General features: G+C 48.1%; 1 protein-coding gene across 3 annotated transcripts in view; it reads right to left on the bottom strand.

Moving 5' to 3' along the window:
• Positions 1–2,404: 2,404 nt before the first annotated feature.
• DECR2 (2,4-dienoyl-CoA reductase 2) overlaps positions 2,405–9,467 on the bottom strand; it is a 39,505-nt gene continuing 32,442 nt past the window's right edge. For all 3 annotated transcript variants that reach the window (XM_024215104.3, XM_024215101.3, XM_024215102.3), the window contains exon 11: positions 2,405–2,470. The gene's annotated coding sequence lies outside the window, so the exon portion shown is untranslated. The remainder of the gene's footprint in view (positions 2,471–9,467) is intronic.

Below are 9,467 nucleotides of genomic sequence, written 5' to 3'. Positions count from 1 at the left end.
TCGTAGGGCCCTTGCCTTCTACACTGAGTGTACGAAGCTGTTCCAGAAGACGACCCAGCTCTTCGTCGTGGTGGCGGACCGGATGAAGGGTCTCCCAGTCTCCACTCAGTGGATCTCTTCTTGGATCACGTCCTGTATCCGTGCTTGTTATGATCTGGTGTTCCAACCCTGCCTCTTACCGCTCACTCCACAAGAGCTCAGGCCTCATTGGTGGCCTTCCTGACCCACGTGCCAATCCAGGAGATCTGCAGAGCCACTACTTGGTCTTCAGTACATACTTTTGCCTCACACTATGCCATTGTCCAGCAAGCCAGAGACAATGCGGCGTTTGGTAGAGCAGTTCTTCAATCCACGGTACTTCACTCCGATCCCACCGTCTAGGTAAGGCTTGGGAATCACCTAATTGGAATCGATATGAGCAAGCACTCAAAGAAGAAAAGATGGTTACTCACCTTTGTAACTGTTGTGCTTCGAGATGTGTTGCTCATATCCATTCCAAACCCACCCTCCTTTCCCTCTGTTGGAGTAGCCGGCAAGAAGGAACTGAGGGGGCGCTGGGTTGGCTGGGGTATATATCCAGTGCCATGAAGGCACCACTCCAGGGGGCTCCACAGCCAACCCATCGGGTGTTGCTAGGGTAAAAATTCTCCGACGGCCGTGCACGCAGTGCATGCACACCTAATTGGAATGGATATGAGCAACACATCTCCAAGAACAACAGTTACAAAGGTGAGTAACCGTCTTTTTTCCCCTTCCAGGGTTTCAGACTCTCTGGACTGTCTCAGGCTGTCTTCCAATCCATTGTCCAGATTGTGCCCCTCCCCCAGTGGGTGGTAGGGGAACGCAGGCCTGCCCACTACTCCAGGTTCCAGCCCAGGGACCCTATGACTAGCGTCCGCAGTCTATGCAATCCCAGACCCCACTGCGCTGCTCCCTACCTTTTGTCTCTAGCTTTGGCCCCTCTTTGTGTTAGCAGTGGAGCTTCTGCTGCTCCCTGTGGCTGTTTCACCCTTCTTGGGCTCTTGTTAGAGTCTGTAGGTCAAGGCAGGATCCCAGGCCTTATTCTCCCCCTAGTCCTCCTTGTCTCTTGCCAACTCCCACCTCTAGGGAGTAACTGCAGAGCTCCTCCCACAGTCCCCTCTTACCACCAACTTCCTGCCTAGCCCAGCTTCTCCTCGCTGGGCTTCATCAGCCATTAGGCCTTAGCAGCCCTGCCTCTCCCCCAGGTGCAGCCTCTCATGGGGCTAATTGGCCCTTTTTAACTAGACACCCCATCACAACCTCCCAAACCCGGGCTGCCTGCCAGCCTGTCCATTGCCAGGATCCTACCACTTGCTGGTTGCCGTAACTATGAGAGGTGCTCTTAAATACTAGCAAATGCATCTGGATTATAGCTCCTCTAACCCAACTGATTACAGAGAGGAGGCAGGATTAAACTGCTAGCAACTGCCAACCACCTCACAGGGAAATGAACAGCTCAGTCACACCCACAGGTAAGCCTGAAAAATCCAAGAATCAAAGCCAGAACCAGAGCACCTGAAAGATGGCAATGAAAGCAAAGAGCTTGGCTCAGTTCCCCTTGAGGTACACAGCAATCACAGCCATTCTTTGGAGCTAGCATCACAGAGACCTCTCTCCGGAGCCTGTCAGTGCAGCCCTGAGAATCTACACCCATGCTCCCAGCCCCTATCAGCTCTGGGAGTGAGGTGTGGGGAAGATCCCATGTGGAAGAATGCCATATCTCCGACTCTCCTGGCTGGCTAGCTGTCCTGATGGTATAATTTGAAGCTCATCTCTCTCTCTAGTGTTGATGCCACAGTGCTGAGTGTGGTGTGTCAGAGCATGTGGTGTAAAAGAAAACTATAAGCAAACGGTGGGGCCTCAATGTGTTCATGTTTTGGGCAGGCTGCAAAATCCCTTTCTCAGAGGCATTTGGGGCAGAGGTGAAGGTAAGGGATTGAAGGCTGAAGGTCCATGTGGATTTGTGGCTGGGTCATTATTGAGCAGTCTAGTCATCCAGTGAATTGGAGCGCACTTGTGCAATTTTGTGTTTTAAATAACAATGAAACACTGAGAACCCAGACTAGACCCTAGAGCAATTGCACTAAATCACGAAGCTCCATCCATGTTTAGCTGGTTAGTGACAAGAGAAGCCCCATTAACATTCGCTATCGATGCCGTGGTAGAGGTCAGCAGTTCCAACAGGATTGATAGTGTCAGTGTCATAGCCATCTGCACAGAACAGCCAAAGAGAAATTCTCCAAAACCATTAGTCACAGATCTATCCTTTGCGCTGACAAGCTCTTGGAACAGAGGGTGCTGATTCAGGGTACATACCATCTGCAAGGAAAGGGGGCAGTTCTTTTTCTCTGCATGGGCCAGTGGCGAGAGCATCACGCTAGGGGTCAGGAGATCTTGGTTCTTTTCCTGGTTCTGCCATCAGCCTCCTGACTCCATCTTGTCTGTGCACCTGTGGCAATCAGAGACAGGAATTAACCCCTTGTCTGCCAGTGATCAGATGGGGCCTCTGCCTCCTGTCACAGACATCCCATTGAGTTCAAAGCAGGTTTTTGAAAGACCCCATGGCAAGAAACGTACCTCACCGTGAGTAAATAAGGGGAGAAGTCCAACAGCGCAAACAAACTTTTGTAGCCGTCTAGAGGATTTAGATACACAGCTCCCCTTGTCTAAAGCCCCTAGCTCTGACCCTAGCTGGCTTTGAAACTCTTAACCAGTTCTTTACGTTAAAAGAGGGATTCTTATGAACCTTGGGGAAAACCTCCATCTGGCTGAAAAGCACCATGGAGTCAAATTTTGTGGCTAGATTTAAACAAAGGGTGGCTTTATGCCCCTTCATGACACATTTGTGACACATCTCCAGCTAAGATGGTGATGAGAGTTCATGAGTCAGAGCGTAAGCCCATCAGTGGGAGGCAGGAGAACTTTTCCCCTACATGGAGCACTGTACTGTTGGCCAGCTGCATTATGGGTATTGCTCACCTTCCTGAGCCAGGATACTGATCTAGTCGGGTCCAGTGTGGTGGATTTGGTTTCCTTTATCTTGCTTGTGAGATTAGGGTACTAGAAGTCCCATCTCAGCACCCATAAATCTATGTCCAGCCTGCTTTGTCACATCACAACACATGCAAAGATGCTGTGTCCATCACTGGGTCTCTAGGTCCCAATACTGACCATAAACAAATGTTTCCCATAAACGATTAAACAAAATGTATTGGTGGGAATCTGTGATTAACAGAAGCTATGGGCAACTTTCCAGGCCGGCTTGCCTACATCTAACTGTCCTCTACTGCCACCTAGGGGAAGTGTGTGTACATACTAGGGAAAGAGGTGTGGTGACTGGAATTCAAAGCAGAAGCTGCCCATCCATTCCCGCTTTGCGCTTCCGGGTCCATTTCCCATATATTGAATGTTAACACCTGAGCTGTGTGGCTGCTCCAATATGCTCATTAGGGCTTGAGACAGTTCTGCAGAGCCAGCAAGAATCCAGCTTCACAGCTACAGTATTTGGCAGTAAATGACTCTAGGGCTTGTTTTAGTTTGTACAGGTTTATTTACTGTCAGGAACATTATCTGCAACTCTCCCTGCATCCTACAACTAAACACCAAGATCCGCTTCCATCTAGAGCTCAGCTCAACAAACATCATTTGGTTTTGGTGATTTATAATCAGCATTTGAACTTCAAAAATTAATGGGAGAATTGGGCCAAATCTGACCTGTAGCCCCTTGCTGTTCCAGTCTGGCCTTCCCTATGCAGCTCTGCCAATGCCCCTTATCCCTGCCCTGCAGCCCCGCCTTGCTATTCCACTCAAGCACGCCATGTCAATTTCATTAGCATGTGTGATGGTTTTGTCACATGGAGAAGAGTGGGAACCTCAAAAAGAACAGTGGGAGAGGCTGAGTTGGGGGAAAGTGTGAAGCCGGTTCTCTAATGCCCCTCTAAAGGTGGTAGGGACAGTGCAATTCAGCTTTTACTGTTCAAACATTCAGGCTGGTTTGTTTTTAAATGGTGTATCTAATAGGATCCTGAGGGGCTGTGGGTAAAAATCTCTTTAGTTTTGGAAATAATGCTCCCCGCATCGGGTGTTCTGTAAAGTGTATTGTGTGTACAAAGAACATGTTTCATTCATGAAAGAGCCGACATGCCTCATGGAATTGATTTTAGGGCCAGAAGGGATAGTTAATTTAGCTACTCTGACCTCCTGTCTATCACAGGCCAGAGAATTCCATCCCAGCACTCCTGCAGTGACCCCAATCACCTGTGTTTGACTAAAGCCTTTCTTCCAGCAAGGCTTCCTGCCTCAGCCTTTGCATCTTCACTTCCATCCTAGTTGGGTCAAGGGTTTTAATTGTCAACCAACACTATTAACCCACACAGAGGGGTACCCAGCAGCTCCGTTGCTGTTGCAGGGGATGGAGTGGCATCAGGACGGGGGCTGGGAGGAGCTGAAGCAGCTAAATATCAATAGAGACCCTGGGACCCAAAGATCCCAGTTAGGATCAGGTCCAGGAGTGGCGGAAGTGCCCTAAGGGGGGGGGGGAGGCCCACAGGCCCCCGAACCATGGCCCTACCGCCCTAGGCCCCACCCTTCTCCCCAAGCCCCTGCCCTTGCGCCACCTCTTCCCCCAAAACCCTGCCCTCACACCGCCTCTTCCCCCCAAAACCCCATCCCCCGCTCGCTCCTCTCCCCCCCCCCTTCCCATCACTTGCCCTTGCAGCCGGTATAAAGTGGGAGGCCATGGCCCCTTGGCCCACCCATTTCCAGCACCCCTGATCAGGTCCCCATGGTGCTAAGCTCTGAAGGGGCATCTTAACCAGTACTGGATTGGTTGGTAAACTGGGCCCATTCCAACAAAATGTGTTTGAATACAGCCAAATGCAAAGTCATACATGTAGGAAGAAGGACTGCAGACCAGACCTACAGAATGCAGGGCTGTATTCTGGAATGCAGCAATGCCACAAACAATCCAGGGGTCATGGCGGACAAGCAATTCAACACCAGCTCCCGGTGTGATGCTGTGTCAAAAAAGGCTAATGCGTAAACAGCGAAGCAATGAATAGCAATAGGTAGGCGATTTTACCTTTGCATACAGCCTGGGTGAGACTGACACTGGAATGGTGACTCCAGAGCTGGCGGCCACATTTTAAAAAGTTGTTTGAAAATTGGAGATGATGCAGAGAAGAGCCACATAAATGACTCAAGGGCTGGAGAAAAATGCCTGACAGTGAGGGATTTAAGGAGATCAATTTGTTTAGCTTGCCAGCAAGATGATTGTGAGGTCACTGGATTACAGTGGATAAGAACCTTCATGAGGAGAAAATACTGAGTATTAACGAGCTCTTTAATCTAGCAAAGAAAGGCATAACAAGAACCAATGGCTGGAAGCAGAGGGCTGACAAATTCAAACTGGAACTAAGGCACACATTTTTAGGTGAGGGCGATTAAACACTGGACCAAACTCCCAAGGGAAGTGGTGGATTCTCCATCTCTTGGTATCTTCAAATCAAGACTGCATGCCGTTCTGGAAGATGTGCTTTACTTAAACACAAGTTATTGGGCTCAGTGCAGGGGAAACTGTGAAATTTATGGCCTGTGATTTACAGGAGGTCAGAGTAGGTGAGCTAATGGTCCCGTCTGGATTTACACTCTATGAATCTATGAATTTCTTTGGCCAGCAGGAGCTCTGGAACAAAGGGCATTGACTGGAAGGAGGAGTCCTCAGTTGGGACAACAACAAAACAATCCAGAACAGTTAAGTAAACTTAGCAATGAGAGCAAAGTGGATTTAAATTGTTTGGGGAATGGGACCCTGCTCCTCCCTCTCTTTGTGCCATGAAGGCTAATCCAGAAACACTGCAGCCATGGATCTCAAAGAGACAACCCCATCTCTCCCCACCCCATACACACTGATCCCCAGACCTCTGAATAGCTGGCCTTTCAGCAGCACATCAATCATCACTCACAGCTCCCTATGCTGTGTGTAAATAGCATTGGTTCAAATTTAGAGCTGCCCTGAATGAGGCAATCTGACCGAACATGCAGTGAAGATGCAGCTGATGGTGTATCACAGCATCTTCCACCAAGGAATGGAATTTCATGTCATTACTTGTTTAGCTCCCTGGAGAAATCAATTTTGACAAACCATTTCAAGCCCACTTTGAGATGGTTTTCAAAATGAATTGAAATTTAGAAAGGCACCACTAGCTAGCACCAGAGAGCAGGGCAGCTCTGCTTAAGTCTCCTCACCCTGGCATTGGACAATGGAGCTGCTTCTGAGAGCTAAGCTCCGTGAGAGCTGAAACGGGTCTACAAGTCAGAAGCTAGAGAGCAGGAGCACTATCAACAGACAAAGCCTGAGCATCAGCCTCTTGCCACGCAGCAGATCCAATGAATCTGGCACTATAGGCACTTACATTCCTAAAAGCAGGTTTAGCGCTCAGAGTGAGCCCAGACAAGACCCTCATTCATGCTGGGGCCGGACAAGTGCTCCATTTACTGAGACACGCCATAACACATTACTTACACTGCCAAACTTCCACTCCCCTTGCCCAGCACCCCTGCCCGGTCTCTGCCACAAGAGTGCTGAAAATGGCATGGCCTTGCTAACCGAGACTGGGAGATCCAGCGCAGAGGGGTAGATCCCATGACTTAATGAGCAAAGAACCCATTTAAAAGTCAAGGACAAGCCTCGTACCCCTAAGGCTGGGAGGTCTGCTGCCACCACTGCGAATAGGAAACGTAGGGTAGTGGTGGTCGGAGACTCTCTGCTGAGGGGGACGGAGGCGCCCATCTGTCGCCCTGACATTTCATCTCGGGAGGTATGCTGCCTGCCGGGAGCCCGTATCCGAGACGTTACGGAGGCATTGTCGAGGATTATCCAGCCCTCTGACTACTACCCCATGCTACTCATCCATGTGGGCACAAATGATACTGCGCAGTGTGACACTGAGCGGATCAAGAGTGACTACAGGGCTCTGGGAGTACGGGTGAAGGAGTTTGGAGCGCAGGTGGTATTCTCTTCGATTCTTCCTGTCAAAGGTAGGGGCCCGGGCAGAGACAGATGCATCATGGAGGTGAATGCCTGGCTGCGAAGATGGTGTCGCCAGGAGGGCTTTGGCTTCCTAGACCACGGGATGCTATTTGAGGAAGGACTGCTAGGCAGAGATGGTGTTCACCTTTCGAGGAGGGGAAAGACCCTATTTGGACACAGACTGGCTAACCTAGTGAGGAGGGCTTTAAACTAGGTTCGACGGGGACAGGTGAGCAAAGCCCGCAGGTAAGTGGGGAACATGGAGACCTGGGAGATGGGTCGGAGAGGAGAGGGAGTGTGGGCTATATTGGCAGAGAGAAAGGAGGGTCAGGACAAAACCGGGAGGAAAGATCAAACCAGTATCTTAGATGCCTATATACAAATGCGAGAAGTATGGGTAATAAGCAGGAAGAACTGGAAGTGCTTATAAATAAATACAACTATGACATTGTTGGCATCACTGAAACTTGGTGGGATAATACACATGATTGGAATGTTGGTGTGGATGGATACAGCTTGCTCAGGAAGGATAGACAGGGGAAAAAGGGAGGAGGTGTTGCCTTATATATTAAAAATGTACACACTTGGACTGAGGTAGAGATGGACATAGGAGACGGAAGTGTTGAGAGTCTCTGGGTTAGGCTAAAAGGGGTAAAGAACAAGGGTGATGTCATGCTAGGAGTCTACTACAGGCCACCTAACCAGGTGGAAGAGGTGGATGAGGCTTTTTTTAAACAACTAACAAAATCATCCAAAGCCCAAGATTTGGTGGTGATGGGGGACTTCAACTATCCGGATATATGTTGGGAAAATAACACAGCGGGGCACAGACTATCCAACAAATTCTTGGACTGCATTGCAGACAACTTTTTATTTCAGAAGGTTGAAAAAGCTACTAGGGGTAAAGCTGTTCTAGACTTGATTTTAACAAATAGGGAGGAACTCGTTGAGAATTTGAAAGTAGAAGGCAGCTTGGGTGAAAGTGATCATGAAATCATAGAGTTTGCAATTCTAAGGAAGGGTAGAAGGGAGAACAGCAAAATAGAGACAATGGATTTCAGGAAGGCGGATTTTGGTAAGCTCAGAGAGCTGATAGGTAAGGTCCCATGGGAATCAAGACTGAGGGGAAAAACAACTGAGGAGAGCTGGCAGTTTTTCAAAGGGACACTATTAAGGGCCCAAAAGCAAGCTATTCCGCTGGTTAGGAAAGATAGAAAATGTGGCAAAAGACCACCTTGGCTTAACCACGAGATCTTGCATGATCTAAAAAATAAAAAGGAGTCATATAAAAAATGGAAACTAGGACAGATTACAAAGGATGAATATAGGCAAACAACACAGGAATGCAGGGGCAAGATTAGAAAGGCAAAGGCACAAAATGAGCTCAAACTAGCTAAGGGAATAAAGGGGAACAAGAAGACTTTTTATCAATACATTAGAAGCAAGAGGAAGACCAAAGACAGGGTAGGCCCACTGCTTAGTGAAGAGGGAGAAACAGTAACAGGAAACTTGGAAATGGCAGAGATGCTTAATGACTTCTTTGTTTCGGTCTTCACCGAGAAGTCTGAAGGAATGCCTATCCTAGTGAATGCTAATGGGAAGGGGGTAGGTTTAGCAGATAAAATAAAAAAAGAACAAGTTAAAAATCACTTAGAAAAGTTAGATGCCTGCAAGTCACCAGGGCCTGATGAAATGCATCCTAGAATACTCAAGGAGCTAATAGAGGAGGTATCTGAGCCTCTAGCTATTATCTTTGGAAAATCATGGGAGACGGGAGAGATTCCAGAAGACTGGAAAAGGGCAAATATAGTGCCCATCTATAAAAAGGGAAATAAAAACAACCCAGGAAACTACAGACCAGTTAGTTTAACTTCTGTGCCAGGGAAGATAATGGAGCAAGTAATTAAGGAAATCATCTGCAAACACTTGGAAGGTGGTAAGGTGATAGGGAACAGCCAGCATGGATTTGTAAAGAACAAATCATGTCAAACCAATCTGATAGCTTTCTTCGATAGGATAACGAGTCTTGTGGATAAGGGAGAAGCTGTGGATGTGGTATACCTAGACTTTAGTAAGGCATTTGATACGGTCTCGCATGATATTCTTATCGACAAACTAGGCAAATACAATTTAGATGGGGCTACTATAAGGTGGGTGCATAACTGGCTGGATAACCGTACTCAGAGAGTTGTTATTAATGGTTCCCAATCCTGCTGGAAAGGCATAACGAGTGGGGTTCCGCAGGGGTCTGTTTTGGGACCGGCTCTGTTCAATATCTTCATTAACGACTTAGATATTGGTATAGAAAGTACGATTATTAAGTTTGCGGATGATACCAAACTGGGAGGGATTGCAACTGCTTTGGAGGACAGGGTCATAATTCAAAATGATCTGGACAAATTGGAGAAATGGTCTG

The sequence above is a fragment of the Terrapene carolina genome, unplaced genomic scaffold (genome assembly GCF_002925995.2).
Source record: "Terrapene carolina triunguis isolate 2854851 unplaced genomic scaffold, T_m_triunguis-2.0 Scaffold695, whole genome shotgun sequence".
Lineage (NCBI taxonomy): Eukaryota > Metazoa > Chordata > Testudines > Emydidae > Terrapene > Terrapene triunguis.
The sequence above is the reverse complement of the archived record's forward strand: the minus strand, read 5'-3'. Positions and strand labels throughout refer to the sequence as shown.